The sequence below is a fragment of the Apium graveolens genome, chromosome 10, assembly GCF_009905375.1.
Source record: "Apium graveolens cultivar Ventura chromosome 10, ASM990537v1, whole genome shotgun sequence".
NCBI lineage: Eukaryota > Viridiplantae > Streptophyta > Magnoliopsida > Apiales > Apiaceae > Apium > Apium graveolens.
In genome coordinates, this window is record NC_133656.1 from 23,380,677 (window position 1) to 23,400,339 (window position 19,663).

The window sequence follows — 19,663 nt, forward strand, 5'->3', positions numbered from 1 at the left end:
GGATTTGGACTTTCAAAGCATAAAATACAAAGATTTGATTGTGTAAGCAATCTGGTTCAGTGTTTAATATTTAGTTTGTATGTATTTGTGGAGTAGGATCGTATACTTGAGGTTCGTGTTTGGGTATACAACAATCAATGGTCTAGAAAGAATCAGGTTACGGCTCAAGATCAATAACTGGAATCAAGGTTTAGGGTACAGTGCTCCAAAGCACTTGCAATATCAACAAGACTATCAAGTACTACAATATCTCGAGAAAGTTCAGAACATTTGCCTGGTATTAGCTTACTAAACTGCACTCGCTTCCAATCACAATCATCTTACTCCTCAACTACCTGTTTCCCTTTCCTACGCCTTTCCTCTTCTGCTCACATATCATAAACATTTATCAATAATCGACTCATTGAGTTCTATTCAACACATACTTCTATCTACCCTTCGTTTTACCCAAATCCGATTAACGGATTGAAAGTTATGCAATAATCAAGTAAACACCGAATATATAGACTGATAGTCAATCAACAAGTCACATATAGCACATAATACATCACGTAATCAATGATATATTATTTATAAAGAAGTCTCGGGTCATAAATAGGCTTTCAGATAATTAAAATGATTTTTAAAACATTTTTCGGAATTAAAACAGGTCGTTGGATCAATTTCGGGTTAATAAACAGGGTTCGGTAGGCCAATTCTGGCTTCGAAACAATTTTATACTAATTATCGAGCTTTGGAAATAATTTAGAATAATATTTTAAAGCTCGAAAGTATTTTTCGAAATTTTTAAATCATTTTTAAATAATTAAATCTAATTAAATAATTGATTAAAATCAATTAATAATTAATTAAATCAATTAATCAATTAATTTTCGAATTAATTAACCAATTAATTAATTAAAAATTAACTGAAATTAATTAATTAATTTAGATTTATTTTTGAATTAAAAATAATTTTCGGAAAAAAAATAATAATTTTCAGAATTTTCAGAAATTAAAAAATGAATTTTTATAATAAAAATAAATTGGAAATATGATTTTTAAACATTTTATAAACAGGAATCCTATTTTTGAAAACTTTGCAAACTACAGGGACTAAACTTCACCATCTTCAAAAATACAGGGACTAAACTGCAATTTTGCTGTTTCAGTCGCCGGAAAATCGGGGGTGGCCGGAGAACTCACCTCCGGCATCCTCCCACCACCATCACCTCTAGAATTAAACTACACAACACCAGGAACCTATATCTGCAATCAAAATTCATCAATAACCCCAGACTTGACCGGAATTTGATCAAGAAACTCGCCGGTTTCCGGCGGGTTCGACGTAAACTTCAAAACACAACTCCCTTCTCTACAGACCTCGTTGATTCATGAAACTTGTACGACTAGATTGCAAATTTCACAGAGAATACAATACACTATACCACAACATCAATCTATTTCAGAATAAGAAACCCCCAAATTTCAATTAAGAACATTCATACGGGTTATAAACCCTAATTTTAAAATTTGAAAATCAAACTCAAATTTGAACATGTTATTGAACTCCAAATCAGACGTATAATATATCAAAATCATCAGGAAAACAAGCTCTAAAACATGCAATCATCAAATCATCAAATCATACAAACAATCATCCGAACAAAAATTCATATTTTTAATAAATTTAATTCGAAAATAAATAAATTTCCAGAAAATAAACCTTTGATTCTGCAAATGATTTTGATACGAAATAAAATACGGAAAAAGGCTATTTATATTTACGGAATATTAGTATCCCGTTGGATCATTCCGGATATGAAACGGTACGTTTATTTGTAAAACTGATCCAAACGGTATCGGTATTCGGGATAATTATCCAATATCAGTACAATTTGTACTGCGGTCTTGGTCTCAGCGCCTGGTTACACGTATTACGAAGTGATAATTGTGATAGTTTAATAAAAAGCTCCCGTTTATCGAAAATACGGGTTTTATTGATTTACCGAAACGAATATTGTATCAAAAATGTTACGCCGGGACCCGCGCAGGACAAACCTTACGCCGGATCGAAAAAGTCGAAACATGGAATATGCTCAGAATATTACAATTGGGTTAGAAAGGAGTTCTCGGAAGAGTTTCGGGTTCTAAAAACGTAACTACGGTTGACGTCGGTTGGTTCCCGTTTTTATAAAACAGATTTTAAATACTCGGAAAAAGATTTTATAAATTTCGTATGATCCTTATAAATCCATAAATCAACATAAAAATAATTAGGAAGATATGACAATTATCTTTGTTTTATTTTGGACATATAAAAATTAAAATACTCAATTAATATTATTTTTGAATATCCAAGTACAGATAACATTTAACAATTATCTCACAGAATAGATATTGAACTCACATAATAATTATTTAATAGCAAAATAATTACACGATATATCCCGGATATTATAACCAAGCCCACCAAAACTGAAGAAACTAAAAACACTCAAATCCACAGTCGATATGAGACTATTAGGGTTCCCATACTGGGACCTTCTAAGTATCCCATTTGGAAAGTGAAGATGGCTATATTTCTGAAAGCTACAGATCCAGATACCTTGACATAATTAATGAAGGACCGCATAAGACAACCAAGCTCTCTGTTGTAGTTGCAGATCAGCCGGCAAAGACCATACCAAAGGAGAAAAGTGAGTATACAGCTGAAGATATCTCATCCATTTCCAAGGATGTAAAGGTAAGGCATTTGCTGCATAGTGCCATTGATAATGTAATGTCAAATAGGGTAATTCATTGCAAGACTGCAAAGGAGATATGGGATGCTTTGGAGACAAGATGCCAGGGAACTGATGCAACCAAGAAGAACAGGAGGACTATACTCACTCAAGATTATGAGCACTTTGACTCAAAAAGTGATGAGTCATTAACTGACTTATATGACAGGTTTTTCAAACTCTTGAATGATCTATCACTGGTGGACAAGGAATAAGATCTTGAAGATTCAAATCTAAAATTTCTCTTAGCTCTTCATAAAAGTTGGGATTTGAAGTCTACTACTATAAGAGACAACTATGCTCTTGATGAAACTACCCTTGATGAAATTTATGGTATGCTCAAGACTTATGAACTTGAGATGGATCAAAGGAGCAAGAGACATGGGAGAAAGTCAAGGACAGTTACTCTTAAGGCTGAGGAGGAAACCCCAAAGTGGTTGTCTCAAAGAAAGGCAAAGGAAAGGCTCTCATCATAAAGTCTGATTCAGAATCATCAATGATTCAGAATCATCAAGTTCTGATGATGATGATTCAGAAACTGAAAGTTTACCTGAAATAGATGATGATGATGATGAGATGATGAAATTGTGTGCTCTTATGGTGAAGGGTCTCACAAAGATAGCCTACAGGAAATTTAGAAGGGGAAAAAAGTTTTCCAAGAAAGGTGGAAGTACTGATAAGAAAGGGTTCAGAAAGTATGAAGGCAAAAGTGCAAAGTCTGACAGAGGAGACAACTCAAATGTCAAATACTACAATTGTGGTGAAAGAGGCCACATATCTCCTGACTGCAAGAAACAAAAGAGTGACAAAGGCAAGACACTTGTCACAAAGCAGATTCTGAAGATGAGGTGAAATATGTTTGATGGCAAATGTTAATGGCAACCCTGAAACTGTTGAATTAAAGGTACCTCAAACAACTTATGCCTTTCATACTGATGATATTACTGAGTTGAGATTATATCTTAAAACCTTGTTTATCAGTTACAGAGATCAAACTTTAACATGTGAAAGATTAACTTCTGAAAATCTTGCTTTTAAGAAAAGGAATGATTATTTAAAAAAGAGTTAGTTATGTTCCATCAAACTCAGAAAGAAAGTGATGACGCTTTTTATGTTAGAGATGGATTGCTAAAATTGAATAAATCTCTAAAAACTGAGTTAGAAAAAGAAAAAGAGATTATCATGACTTGGACTAACTCTGGCAGAACAACTTAGAATTTATTAAGTAGTGGAAACTGGAAAGAGGGATTATGTAACACCCTCCAAATCCGGGGTATAGATTTGGGACATTGCTAACACTAACTACTCACTAAACCTGTGCAAGCAAGATATAAATAAAATAATTACCCCGAACTACTACTACTCAGGATCTTTTCAAGGTGAATGATTGAAAACAAGAACGACAAACCAACTTTATTACAAAAACCAGTTTAAACAATATGTCTCAAGAACTCTCTTTGTTACAAAACTTTAATCTATTTACATTTCACACTGCACAACTTTTATTCAAACCACCACTATTACTTATCCTGCTACACCTGATCTGGAAACTCAAAACTCTCTTCTGGGATATGGACAAACAGACTTGGTATAAGAGGGTCCCACTGCTTGACTCGCTTCTTGACTACTCGGGTTATGATGGGTTACATTCTCTACCTTAACTAAAAAATAATGTGAATAACAATAAAAGGGGGTGAGCCAAAATTTCTCAACAAGCCTACAAATATATATATATATATATATATTGTGTAAAGAGAGAAGAATAAATGAACCAGTAATTTGCTGGTTTGAACAACCATCTATTTCTGTATAGAGTAATAACTTGCCATTACTAGCGAGTGCCAAATGAACGAGACTGGAAACAAAAACCAACATATGTACTATAACCTACTGATCAGTCAGGATATAGTGCGAATCTATACCCAACTACAAAGACCCAACCAACATATGGGGTACCCAGACAACTATGGCCTCAAAATCAAGGGTCCGGTTAATACCCGGCCCGCATCCTAACAATACAGTTCATAGCTTAGCATCCGGAACAATCGATATGCTTTTGATGTATCCCAACATCAGGATATATCATAGTATATGTAAGTAAGTGTATCAATATTGGAATATGAATAGAGTATTCAAATATTGGGAGAAATCAAGAATCGAAATGAAATAGAAACAAAAATCAATAAATATGTATCAGGGTTTGTAAAAACAGAATTATTAAGGTGTAATTGCTATCGAAAGTGGGATATATTTCACTATTTTGAACTTAGAATAGGGGAAAAACTTGCCTGGTGTGCATTTCACCTTGCACGACTCACCGCCGTCCGTCTCTTGCTTGATTTGTTTCATTGATACTGAATTTATCATGGAAAGATATTTGTTTAGATAACTTATCTCATACGCGTATCTCGAATTGATACCATGTAGCCCTAATCGCCTACCCATACGATATTATCAGACTCACATATATAAAGTTATATAACACATAAGGTTCATATAATCACGTAAGGCACATAGCACATAAGGCACATAATTGAATTTAGACTCATAATTATTTTTAGAATCAATACTAGACTTATATTTGCATTAACCAGTCCTATCTGGTTCGACTTATCATTTTTCAGAATTTATTAGGCTCGATTCGATCCCTAATAGGGCCTACAAACAATTAACTATCACAAGGCAACTCGTTTTCGTCAGAAATTATGACTTATAATTATTTTTAATGGATCCGTTTCATTATTCTGAGTCTAAGGGTCTTCATTTCACTCAAATCGGACTAACGGTTTAATTACTACGAATTAAACAAGATTTAATTAATTAATAATCAATTATAAATAATTATTTATAATTAAATAATCCTTAATTATATTTTTAAATAATTATTTAATATTTATTGTATTTTAAAATAATTAATCCTTAATTATTAGGATTACTTACAATTTATTACAATTACTCGCAAATTCTAATCAATTATTTGACTAAATCGATTATTTACGAATAATTATTCGATACGAATAACTATTACGACACTCTTCGAATAAATAAACTATCGCTCGAATAATAATCCAACTTATCAATCAACTACTCGTATAGATACGAGTTACTCGCATTATTCGATTAATTAACGAATTATTATCGTATTATTCGATATATTTTTAACCTTATTTGTAAATTAATTACTTAATTATTAAATAATACGTAAATAAATTATTAAATAAATAATTAAATAATTGAATAATTAATGATTTTCGAATTTCTAAATTGTTAAAATAATTCAATAATTATTAATAATATTTTTCAGAATTTAAAATTAATTTTTATTTGATTTTTAGAATTTACAAAACTGATTTTTACTTTTATAAAATAAAAATAATTAAAATTATACAAACAGAAAACAGGAACTGGTTTTGAGTTTTGGGGGATCAAACCCGGGTTGCTTTTCGGGATAAAAATCGGGTCGTGGGCAGCTAACTGGGTCGGGAAGAACACGACCGGTTTTCGAAAAAATTCCAGTTTCCGGCGGTTCTTCGCCGGACTCCGGCAAACTTAAATCCTGCCTCAAACCCTTCGTTTCTTATTGATTTTTTTTGTCTCAATCGATTGCAAATCATCTGTGCTGTTCAGAAGTCACCTCAACCCTGCTTATCCCTAGAACTCGTTTGCTGGCTGAAACCACCATGAATTCCGACGAGCTTCACCAACGTCCGGCGAAGTCGATTTCGCTTAATTTGCAACCATACAACTTGATTTTTATGTCAAATTAAAGCTACAGACTTATACAATCACTTCCCATCAACAAACACAACCAAGAACACCAATAATTCTTAAAAAATGAAATCAAAAATACTAAAACCCAAGAACTCGGCATATCGATCCAGGGGTTATAAAATCAAAGTAAAAATACCCAATCACTCCTGAGACTACAACAAAACTAACTGAATTAACCAAACAAGCAAACGATTATTCAAACTCAAAACCCGAAATTCATGCCAAGAACATAAAAATCGATTTTAAGATTAAACAAACCTCAGTTGTTGATATTAGCATCACTATATTCGTCTCTTCACAAGGATTGTATTGGTTACTAGAGCTTCTTCAGTGGATTAGTGAATCTTCTAAAATCATGGATTGATCTTCTTCCTCTTCCAAGAACACAATTGTCACCAACACTTTTTAATTTTTATTAGTCTGATTTTTTTATAATTAATTAACTAAAATTAATAATAATCCAGCTATTTATACTATGGAAAATAATACCCCTAAATAAAATTAAGGGGCTAGTAAAACATCTAATAAAAATAATTGGCCCCAATTTTTATAATTTTTCGGTATCAATAATGAATTTTTAAATATCCAATAAATACAAAATAAATGTCAAAATTCCCAAAAATTATGAATATTACAAAAATGCAAAGAAAAATAATGTTTGATAATTTCATGATCATATAAAAATAAAAATGTGATTTTTGTGGGGTTTTTGACTCCCGAAGGGGTCCGAAAAATTCATTTTTCGTGAAAAAGGTAAATTTGTAAAAAGTCTAGATGTTCAGAATATCGATTCGGTATATCGATTCGGTATATCAGAAAATAGGGCCAATGATTTTCTTTGAAATACGGGATTTTAAAACACTGTTTGAGCTGTACGGATTTTGAAATAAACCTATAACTTATAATAAAACACTCAATAAATGCCTGAAACACATTCTGATCGAAACAGACAACACGTAGCACATAACAATCAGGGTTTTACGACTCAACACACTTAATCACATAATAATACACATAATTATCTTTATTATAATATAATACAAATGTAATTTTCTCGGTCGTTATATTCTCCCCCCCCCCTAATAGGATTCTGTCCTCAGAATCACGCTATGAAAATAACTGATGGTAGTTTTCTAACATATCACTTTCAAGCTCCCAGGTTGATTCTTCAATCACAAGATTTCTCCACAAAACTTTCACTAATGGTACAAACTTATTCCTTAATACTCTCTCTTGCCGATCTAAAATTCTTACCGGCTGTTCTATATATGACAAATCTGCCTAAAGCTCTATTGGCTCATATTCTATTACATGCCTTGTATCAGGGTTATACTTCCTAAGCATTGACACATGGAATACATTATGAATATGCTGCATATGGGGCGGTAAAGCTAATTCGTACGCAACATTTCCAACTCTTTTCAGAATTTCAAATGGACCGACATAACGGCGCTTTAGCTTGTCTTTATTGCCAAACCTAGTCAATCCTTTTCATGGTGATACTTTTAGCAGTACATGTTCCCCTTATTGATAGTCCACATCCCTTCTGGCTGGATCTGCATATTTATGCTATCGATTTTGTGCTGCTTCTAGTCGCTTTCGGATAAGTTCTACTTTTTCCTTGGTTTGCTGAATCAGTTCTAGACCTAGAATCTTGCGCTCTCCAACTTTATCCCAACATGTAGGTGATCTGCCTTTTCTTCCATATAAAGCTTCATAAGGTGGCATTCCGATACTCGTATAGTAGCTATTGTTGTAGGAGAATTCTACTAGTGGTAAGTGCTCATCCCAATTTCCTTCAAAATCTATCGCGCATACACGTAACATATCTTCAATTTTCTGAATAGTCCTTTTACTTTGCCCATCCGTTTGTGGATGATAAGTGGTACTCATGTTTAATTTGGTTCCTAGACATTCCTGGAATTGTCTCCAAAATCTCGAATTAAAACGGGGATCTCGATCTGATACAATGGATACAGGCACTCCATGACGCATCACAATTTCCTTGAGATATAGGTGCACTAACTTGTCAAGCGAAAACCTTTCGTTGATTGGAAGGAAATGTGCTGACTTTGTTAATCGGTCGATAATAACCCAGATCGCATTGTGATTTGCTTTAGTCCTTGGTAGTCCCACTACGAAATCCATAGCTAAGTGCTCCCATTTCCATTCTGGAATATCTAGTGGTTGTAATAATCCGCTCGGGCATTGATGTTCGGCTTTGACTCTTTGGCACGTATAACAGGTACTGACCCATTCCGCTATTTCTTTCTTCATATCTGGCCACCAAAAGTTTTCCTTCAGATCTCTATACATTTTGGTACTTCAGGGATGAATTGAATATCTTGAACTATGAACGTCTTGCAAAATTTCCGCTTTCAATTTCGATATATTAGGTATCCAGATTCTCGAAGCAACTTGAAAAATTTCCTTATCATCTTTCTGGCTGGTAATTTCCTCTCCTGACAAATTTTCGATTTAATAATTCATTACATCTTCTTGACACCTTCTTATCTTTTCCAATTATTCTGGATGAAAAGTCATGGCATAAATCATTTCAGTAGAGTTTTCTGGAACATGAACTTTAATTTCCAATTTATCGAATTCTTTAATCAAGTCTTCTGAAGATGTTAACAAGTTCAATCGTTCCTTTCGACTCAACGAATCTGCTACTACATTAGCTTTGCCTGGATGATAATTAATTGAAACGTCGTAGTCTTTAATTAGCTCTAGCCAACGTCACAGTCTCATGTTGAGTTCTTTCTGCGTGAAAATATATTTCAGACTTTTATGATCCGTGTAGATTTCACACTTCTCGCCATGAAGATAATGTCTCCAAAGTTTCAGTGCGAATACAATTGCTACTAATTCTAGATCATGCGTCGGATATTTCTGCTCATGAGGCTTTAATTGTCTAGAAGCGTATGTGATTACATTGCCATGTTACATCAAAACACATCCAAGTCCTCGATAAGAAGCGTCGCTGTAAATGCAAAATCTCCTTGATCGTCTGGTAAAACAAGTACAGGTGCGGTTACCAACCGATTCTTCAATTCTTGGAAATTTTCTTTGCATTTCTCGTTCCATTTGAACTTTTCATCCTTTCGGGTCAACTTGGTCAATGGCGTGGCTATCTTTGCAAAATCTTTAATAAATCTTCTATAATAATCTGCTAATCCCAAGAAACTTCTGACTTCTATCGGGGTCTCTGGTCTTTCCCAGTTTAGAATAACTTCAATCTTTGCTGGATCGACTTGAATTCCTTCAACACTGATGATATGTCCTAGAGATTGCACTTCCTTCATCGAAAATTCGTATTTTGAAAATTTTGTATAAAGTTGTTCCTTTCTCAATGTCTCCAATATCGTTTTCAAGTGCGCTGCTTGTTCGTATTCAGTCTTCGAATAGATCAAGATGTCATCAATAAATACAATAATAAACTTATCCAGGTACTTCTTGAATACTCGGTTCATCAAATCCATGAATGTTGCTGGTGCATTGGTTAGTCCAAATTCCATCACAAGAAATTCATAATGTCCATATCTTTTTCGGAACACAGTCTTTAGAATATCTTCTACTTTGATCTTCAATTGCTGATAATCCGATCGCAAATCTATTTTGGAAAACCATGTTGCTCCTTTCAGTTGATAAAATAAGTCATTGATTCGGGGTAAAGGTTATTTTTTCTTGATATTTAACTTGTTCAAATCACGATAATCAATACATAGTCACATACTACCATCCTTCTTCTTCACGAATAACACTGGTGCACCCCATGGGGATACACTGGGCCTTATAATTCCTTTGTCAAGAAGATCCTACAACTACTTTGCTAATTCTTTCATTTCAACAGGTGCCATTCGATACGGAGCTTTCGAAATTGGTTCAGTCCCTGGTGCCAAATCAATAGTGAATTCGATTTCTCGATCCGGAGGTAATCCTAGTATCTTATAAAGTTTCTTCATCACCCTTTTTAATTCCACTTCCTTTCCTATTTCCGTCCTTCATTCTCATAGCTCCTTCGAAACCGAACTCTTGACATTAATACTCATTTTGCTGTCATATCAAATTAGATATTAATACGAACTTTGATGCTCACAACATCCCATTCTGAAGTAAACATCAATCATCTATCTTAATACCACTTTCGATATTTAACAACAACCTAAGTATCAATATCAATCGGAAACCTAATTAAAACAGTATCTCACACTTTATCCAAAACAGGATTACTTGATAAATCATTTATTGTATGATTATCAAAATAATTTAAAAACAAGACGTCCTTAGATAAAAATTTGTTGCAGATGATAAAATCTCTTTGATTGTCGAATAAAATCTATGTTGGTTTGATTATTAATTTCCTCTTTAGTCCACCTCCGTTCTTCCTTTCCTTCCTTCTCTTTGCTCTATCTTCAATCTTTAGTTCTTGAAAACATTTTTTTTCCTCACTTGTCCATATAAATAACTTTTTATTTATTATGTCTATTACAAAGGCATATTCATCCAAGTAAAGCCTCATGCACTTGTAGCAACTTCTAAATTCTACTTGTGTTCATACATTTTCCAAATTCCTCATTGCTTTGATTTCGGATTAGAAAGTCACATCAAAATTTGACTTAATCTAATTGAAATCGATTTCCATCTAACTAACCATTAATTGGTAAAATTAACCAATTAACTTACTTAATTGATCAATTGCACCAAGTGATGACTAGCTAAACGAAATTAAAGACCAATCATATATAGTCAGATTGGCTGTAACAATCTCTTTCAAGAACCGAGATCACAATTTTTTTGGAGTATTAACATGAATATCAATAACACATGGAAGTATACTTTCTATCTTCAAAAGTAGGGTAATTTCTGAAAATTTGGGCAGCATCTCCTTTATATTACTGACTACCAGTCGGGCTTAAGCCGACACCAACAATTAATCAAGCAATCAACAGTCACTTAAACAAACATAATCAACCTTCAAATATACCAATTCACTGCCACCTTCTAAACTTATTATGTCACTAGCGAATATAATACTAACCAGTACAACCCGTATTTTAGTTCAACTTAGGATTATAGCGAACAATTCTGATGATACCATGACCTTTCTTATATAATCTGATTATAACAGAATATCAATACTGAGTATAATTATAATTTATTCTAGAATTCTTCTAGTTCATGTTTCAAATCAAACTCTCTATTTAACAATTCGTCCATCATTGGCAATATACACTTGTTCTTATTAATTAACTTGTTCAACTTCTGATGACCAACACCTGGTCTCGACCAACCCTCTTATAATCTTGCGAATGAGTTCGTTTAGTTTTAAAGTTTCACATCTTAAAAATTGTTGCAGTCAAACCACCATACCTTCATCTCCCCTTATGTGTTTTCATATTGAACTTTCTTTTCCGACCCAGCTACAAGCATTAATTTTACCACAATTCACTTACTTGAATGTGAAGACCCAATCATTCCTTGACGAACGCACTCAAAGTTTATTCGTAACTATCATTTCTTCGATCTTGAATCTTCATGACAAATATCTCCGACATGATTAAGGTATGCTTTATTTTCACAACGTGTTAATCGATTATCTGGTTATTATAAAGAATTTCTTCGTTCATCTCCGTTGTCTAATCGATCATTTGCCCCATCTCATACATGCAGCTTTACTTTCTTGTTTCTCTAATTACTTTACCTCATACGATTTGCTAATTACTCTAATTCATGCCAAAATCTCATACTTGCAATGTATTATGTATGCAGATCCTCGCCTTTGATTTGATGTCCTCACAACTATCCCGTTATCGGCATAATGATTCTTCTCTACACGTAAATGCCCACCATTCATCGGCTTGTAATTGACCATACTTATTACATAACTTTATCTGCTACACGGGTTCATTTTACTTCCTTTTTAAAACATTCAAAGGATAGACCTTACACAAGAAGGAATTTGTGTATATGATTCTGATTGGAAACTTTTTGTAAGGGATAAGAGTACAAGGAAACAATCGGAAAGATTCATGAATAAAAAAATTAGGGGTGAGGAAGAAAGAATGAATAATGATTTAAATAGGAATGAGACAACCATATTAGTACTCAAGATGACCAGTCTGTCATACCATATGGCACACAGCACATGATTAGGTGGCGTCCCACCAGACTCCTTATCATTTCGACAAATTGTCACATCACATCACTGCTTGTCCCAATTAGAAACAATATTTTAAAGAAGGAATGATTTAAAAGGGATTCAACAATCACCTTATAAAACTGATCATGAAAGAAGTTCATACTATACTATGTTGCATCTATCTACATATAATACCCAGGGTACAACACTCTATTGTCATCTGAAATCAAAATCCGGGTGGCATACGGCTAAACTCCTGCTGAGGAAACTGGTATATCCCAGGTACAGGTGCATAAATAGCCAACGGTGTGGGAAATAAGACAGGCTACTCTGGAGGTGCAAACATAGGTGGCTCTGGCTGAAACTATGGAATCTATGGTTGTGGCGCTGGAATCTGTGGCTCTAACTCCTCCCACTCTGGTGCAGGTGGTGGTAATGGTGGAAACTCCTGAACTGATGTTGGAGGTAATACTGGGTCTGATGCTGTACGCTAGGAAGACGATGCTGAAGAAGCCATCTAATATAATAACCATAACACAAGAAAAGATCAAATCATATTCCTAGAACTCACAAGCTACTAATCTTAATAAACAAACAATCCTAACATCCTTACTCTTATCCTATGTGATCTTCCTATCTTATCTTAACTTTAATGTTCTTGTTTTCAAGGGCCAAAACCTAAGCTCTGATGCCAACTGTAACACCCTCCAAATCCGGGGTATAGATTTGGGGAATTACTAACACTAACTACTCACTAAACCTGTACAAGCAAGATATAAATAAAATAATTACCCCGAACTACTACTACTCAGGATCTTTTCAAGGTTAAGGATTGAAAACAAGAACGACAAACCAACTTTATTACAAAAACCAGTTTAAACAATATGTCTCAAGAACTCTCTTTGTTACAAAACTTTATTCTATTTACATTTCATACTGAACAACTTTTATTCAAACCACCACTATTACTTATCCTGCTACACCTGATCTGGCAACTCAAAGCTCTCTTCTGGGATATGGACAAACACCCTTGGTATAAGAGGGTCCCGCTGCTTGACTCGCTTCTTGACTACTCGGGTTCTGATGGGTTATATTCTCTACCTTAACTGAAAAACAATGTGAATAACAATAAAAGGGGGTAAGCCAAAATTGCTCAACAAGCCTGCAAATATATATATATATATATATTATAAAGAGAGAAGAATAAATGAACCAGTAATTTGCTGGTTTGAACAACCATCTGTTTCTGTATAGAGTAATAACTTGCCATTACTGGCGAGTGCCAAATGAATGAGACTGGAAACAAAAACAAACATATACACTATAACCTGCTGATCAGTCAGGATACAGTGCAGATCTATACCTAACTGCATAGACCCAACCAACATATTGGGTACCCAGGAAACTATGGCCTCAAAATCAAGGGTCCGGTTAATACCCAGCCCGTATCGTAACCATCCAGTCCATAGCTTAGCATCCGGAACAATCGATATGCTTTTGATGTATCCCAACATCAGGATATATCATAGCATATGTAAGTAAGGGTATCAATATTGGAATATGAATAGAGGATTCAAATATTGGAAGAAATCAAGAATTGAAATGAAATAGAAACAAAAATCAATAAATGTGTATCAGGGTTTGTAAACAAGAATTATCAAGGTGTAATTGATATCGAAAGTGGGATATATTTCACTATTCTAAACTTAGAATAGGGGAAAAACTTGCCTGGTGTGCACTTCACCTTGCACGACTCACCGCCTTCCGTCTCCTGCTTGATTTGCTTTGTTGATTCTGAATCTATCATGGAAAGATATTTGTTTAAATAACTTATCTCATATGCGTATCTCAAATTGATACAATGTAGCCATAATCGCCTACCCATACGATATTATAAGACTCGCATATATAAATATATAAAATTATATAACACATAAGGTTCACATAATTACGTAAAACACATAGCACATAAGGCATATAATTGACTTTAGACTCATAATTATTTTTAGAATCAATACTAGACTTATACTTGCATTAGCCAATCCTATCTGGTTCGACTTATCATTTTTTGGAATTTATTAGGCTCGATTCGATCCCTAATAGAGCCTACAAACAATTAACTATCACAAGGCGACTCGCTTTTGTCAGAAATTATGACTTATAATTATTTTTAATGGATTCGTTTCATTTTTTCGAGTCTAAGGGTCTTCATTTCACTCAAATCGGACTAACGGTTTAATTACTACGAATTAAATAAGATTTAATTAATTAATAATCAATTATAAATAATTAATTATAATTAAATAATGCTTAATTATATTTTTAAATAATTATTTAATATTTATTGTATTTTAAAATAATTAATCCTTAATTATTAGGATTACTTACAATTTATTACAATTACTCTCAAATTATTATCAATTATTCGACTAAATCAATTATTTATGAATAATTATTCGATACAAATAACTATTATGACACTCTTCGAATAAATAAACTATCGCTCGAATAATAATCCAACTTATCGATCAATTACTCGTATAGATACGAGTTACTCGCATTATTCGATTAATTAACGAAATATTATCGTATTATTCGATATATTTTTAACCTTATTTGTAAATTAATTACTTAATTATTAAATAATATGTAAAAAAATAAATTATTAAATAAATAATTAAATAATTAAATAATTAATGATTTTCGAATTTCGAAATTGATAAAATAATTCAGAAATTATTAATAATATTTTTCAGAATTTAAAATTAATTTTTATTTGATTTTTAAAATTTACAAAACTGATTTTTACTTTTATAAAATATAAATAAATAATTAAAATTATACAAACAGAAAACAGGAACTGGTTTTGCATTTTGGGGATCAAACCTGGGTTGCTTTTCGGGTTAAAAATCGGGTCGTGGACAGCTAACCTGGTTGGGAAGAACACGACCGGTTTCTGGAAAAATTCCAGTTTTCGGCGGTTCTTCGCCGGACTCCGGCGAACTTAAATCCTACCTCAAACCCTTCGTTTTTTGTTCATTTTTTTGTCTCAATCGATTGCAAATCATCTGTGCTGTTCAGAAGTCACCTCAACCCTGCCTATCTATCCCTGGAACTCGTTTGCCGGCTGAAACCCCCATAAATTCCGACAAGCTTCACCAACGTCCAGCGAAGTTGATTTCGCTTAATTTGCAACCATACAACTCGATTTTTATGTCAAATCAAAACTACAGACTTATACAATTACTTCCCATCAACAAACACAACCAAGAACACCTATAATTCTTAAAAAACGAAATCAGAAATACTAAAACCCAAGAACTCGGCATATCGATCCAGGGGTTATAAAATCAAAGTAAAAATACCCAATCACTCCTGAGACTACAACAAAACTAACTGAATCAACCAAACAATCAAATAATTCTTCAAACTCAAAACCCGAAATTCATGCCAAGAACATAAAAATCAATTATAAGATTAAACAAACCTCAGTTGTTGATATTAGTATCACTAGATTCGTCTCTTCACAAGGATTGTATTGGTTACTAGAGCTTTTTCAGTGGATTAGTGAATCTCCCAAAATCATGGATTGATCTTCTTCATCCTCCAAGAACACAATTGTCACCAACACTTTTTAATTTTTATTAATCTGATTTTTTTATAATTAATTAACTAAAATTAATAATAATCCAGCTATTTATACTATGGAAAATAATACCCCTAAATAAAATTAAGGGGCTAATAACACATCTAATAAAAATAATTGGCCCCAATTTTTATAATTTTTGGGTATCAATAATGAATTTTTAAATATCCAATAAATACAAAATAAATGTCAAAAATTCCCAAAAATTATGAATATTACAAAAATGCAAAGAAAAATAATGTTTGATAATTTCATGATCATATAAAAATAAAAATATGATTTTTGTGTGGTTTTTGACTCCCGAAGGGGTCCGAAAAATTCATTTTTCGTGAAAAAGGTAAATTTGTAAAATGTCTAGATGTTCAGAATATCGATGTGGTATAGGTCATTCTTGGAAAAATAGGTCCAATGATTTTGTTTGAAAGACGGGCTTTTAAAACACTGTTTGAGCTGTACGGATTTTGAAATAAAAGCTAAAACTTATAATAAAACACTCAATAAATGCCTGAAACACATTCTGATCGAAACAGACAACAATAGTCAGGGTTTTACGACTCAACACACTTAATCACATAATAATACACATAATTATCTTTATTAGAATATAATACAAATGTAATTTTCTCGGTCGTTACAGCTTAGGTTATGGAGATGATAAAAGTGAAAAAGGAACTGAATAAATTGAGCCAATTGTTGTTAAATAAATTGTTAAGCCAAAGGTAAATCCTGTTAAGTTTGTAGCTAAAACTGTAAAGTCTGATTCTGAAAAGATGAAAGAGTCTGTGACAGAAGTTAAGGAGAAGTCAATTTCTGACAAATTAGAACAGGATAAACCAGCTGAAGTCAACATAGGCTTAATAACAAAGAAGCAGCTCAAGTATAAGCTGAAAGAAATAAGGAATGTCAACAAGGTAAAGGCAGCTAGGAAAAATAGGAATGGAAAGGAAGGTGTGAATAAAAGCAATAATTATATGCCTGGTCCTAATGCTCCTAGAAAGAAATGTTATAACTGTGGAAACTGTAACCATCTTGCTTCTTTTTGCAGGATGAATAAGAATATAAACTCTTTACCTCCTAAGTCAGGAGTTAAGAGTCATTCTGTTAGGTTTAAACCATAAAATCCTTGTTTTCATTATGGAAGTTTATGGCATTCCATTTATACTTGTAAGGAATATCATAGCTTATACTATGATTATTATCAAATAAAACTTTCTTTGAAGGAAGTTGCTTTAATTCCTTCTAGTGTAGAGTCTGATGCAAAGTCTCATATAAGTTCTGATAAACTGCATGTTAGCATAAACTCTGATATTAAATCCGCTGCAAATGTTAACAAACCTAATAAGGCCAAAGGATCCAAGCAAGTATGGGTCCTTAAAACTAACCATTAGTGGTCTTTATGATTGCAGGGCAACATGAAAAACATCCTAGAACTGGATAGTGGATGTTCAGGACATATGACTGGAAATAAAACCCTGCTCTCAGACTTTGTGGAAAAAACTGGCCCAGGAGTTTCTTATGGAGATGGCAACATGGGAAAAACTCTGGGATATGGCAATATTAATATTGGGAATGTCATCATTGAAACAGTAGCTCTTGTCTCAGGACTTAAACACAATCTGCTGAGTGTGAGTCAAATCTGTGACAGAGGTTATCATGTGGATTTCTTTGAAGAACACTGTGAAGTTGTAAGCAATTCTACAGGCAAAATGGTTCTGAAAGGTTACAGGCATGGTAACATTTGTGAAGCCAGGCTTTCAACAAGTTTTGATGGTTCTGCAATCTGTCTGTTGAGTAGAGCATCAATTGAAGAAAGCTAAAATTGGCACAAAAGACTCTCTCATTTAAACTTCAACAACATAAATGAGCTTGTAAAGAAAGATCTTGTGAGAGGACTGCCAAAATCAGTATTTGCTCCTGATGGCCTTTGTGATTCATGTCAAAAGGCAAAACAAAGAAAATCTTCTTTCAAGAGCAAAACCGAGTCATCAATCCTTGAGCCTTATCACCTACTGCATGTTGATCTATTTGGTCTAGTCAATGTCATGTCTATTGCAAAGACAAAATATGCTATGGTTATAGTGGATGAGTTCACAAGGTACACTTAGGTGTACTTCTTGCACAAGAAGAATGAAACTGCATTTACTCTAACTGATCATGTCAGACAGCTGGATAAGTTGGTCAAAGATTCTGTTAAAATTATTAGAAGTGATAATGGCACTGAGTTCAAGAATTTAAATATGGAAGAGTTCTGCAAAGATCATGGAATTAAACAGGAATTTTCTGCACCTGGAACTCCACAGCAAAATGGAGTTGTCGAAAGAAAGAACGGGACTCTCATTGAAGCTGCACAAACTATGCTTGATGAAGCAAAGCTACCAACCTACTTTTGGGCTGAAGCTGTGCAGACTGCTTATTTTACACAGAATGCAACACTCATAAACAAGCTTGGAAAAACACCATATGAGATGGTGAAGAAAAAGAAGCCAAATCTGAAATACGTTCATGTATTTGGTTGCAAGTGTTTTGTTCTTAAGACTCATCCTGAGCAGCTGCCAAAATTTGATCTAAAAGTTGATGAAGGAATTTTTGTTGGATATCCACTTTCCAAAAAAGCCTTCAGAGTCTACAATTTAAGAACAAGGGTTGTCATGTAATCTATCAATGTATCTTTTGATGATAAGAAGATTACTGGACTTGAAGATTTCAATGATCATGATCAGCTGAGATTTGAAAATGAAGACTTAAATTCTGATTCTATAAATTCTGTTGACTTAAACTCTGATCTTGTAAGTACTGATGTCATTGAATATGTGGTAACAACTCTAAAGGAAAATGCACCTGTCCAGGGGGAGCAAGCTGGAAATCCTACCACATCTCAAGACTCTCAAGAAGCATCAGAACCTGTCACTAGGTCTTCAAGTTCTAATTCATCTAGTTCTGATGAGTCAAATTTTGATAATTCTGGAAGCTCTGATACTTCAAATCCTGAAGGATCCAAGTCAAATTTTGAAGTCTCAAAGAGCATAACTACAGGGGGTGCATCAGAAAATGCTGATGGAGACAGCATGGATCATTGGGGAGGATCCAGTTCTAGAAGTCAACTTCAATCTGCAAGGAAGTGGACCAAATCACATACACCTGACTTAATTATTGGAGATCCTAAAGCAGGTGTCAGAACTAGAACTGCAACATCAAATGAATGTCTCTATCATTCTTTTCTATCTTAGACTGAACCAAAGAAAGTGGAAGAAGCTCTTCAAGATGCTGATTGGGTGCAAGCAATGCAGGAAGAATGTAAGTCATATGTCATAGGCCTATTTGTATATTCGAGGATTTAACTCA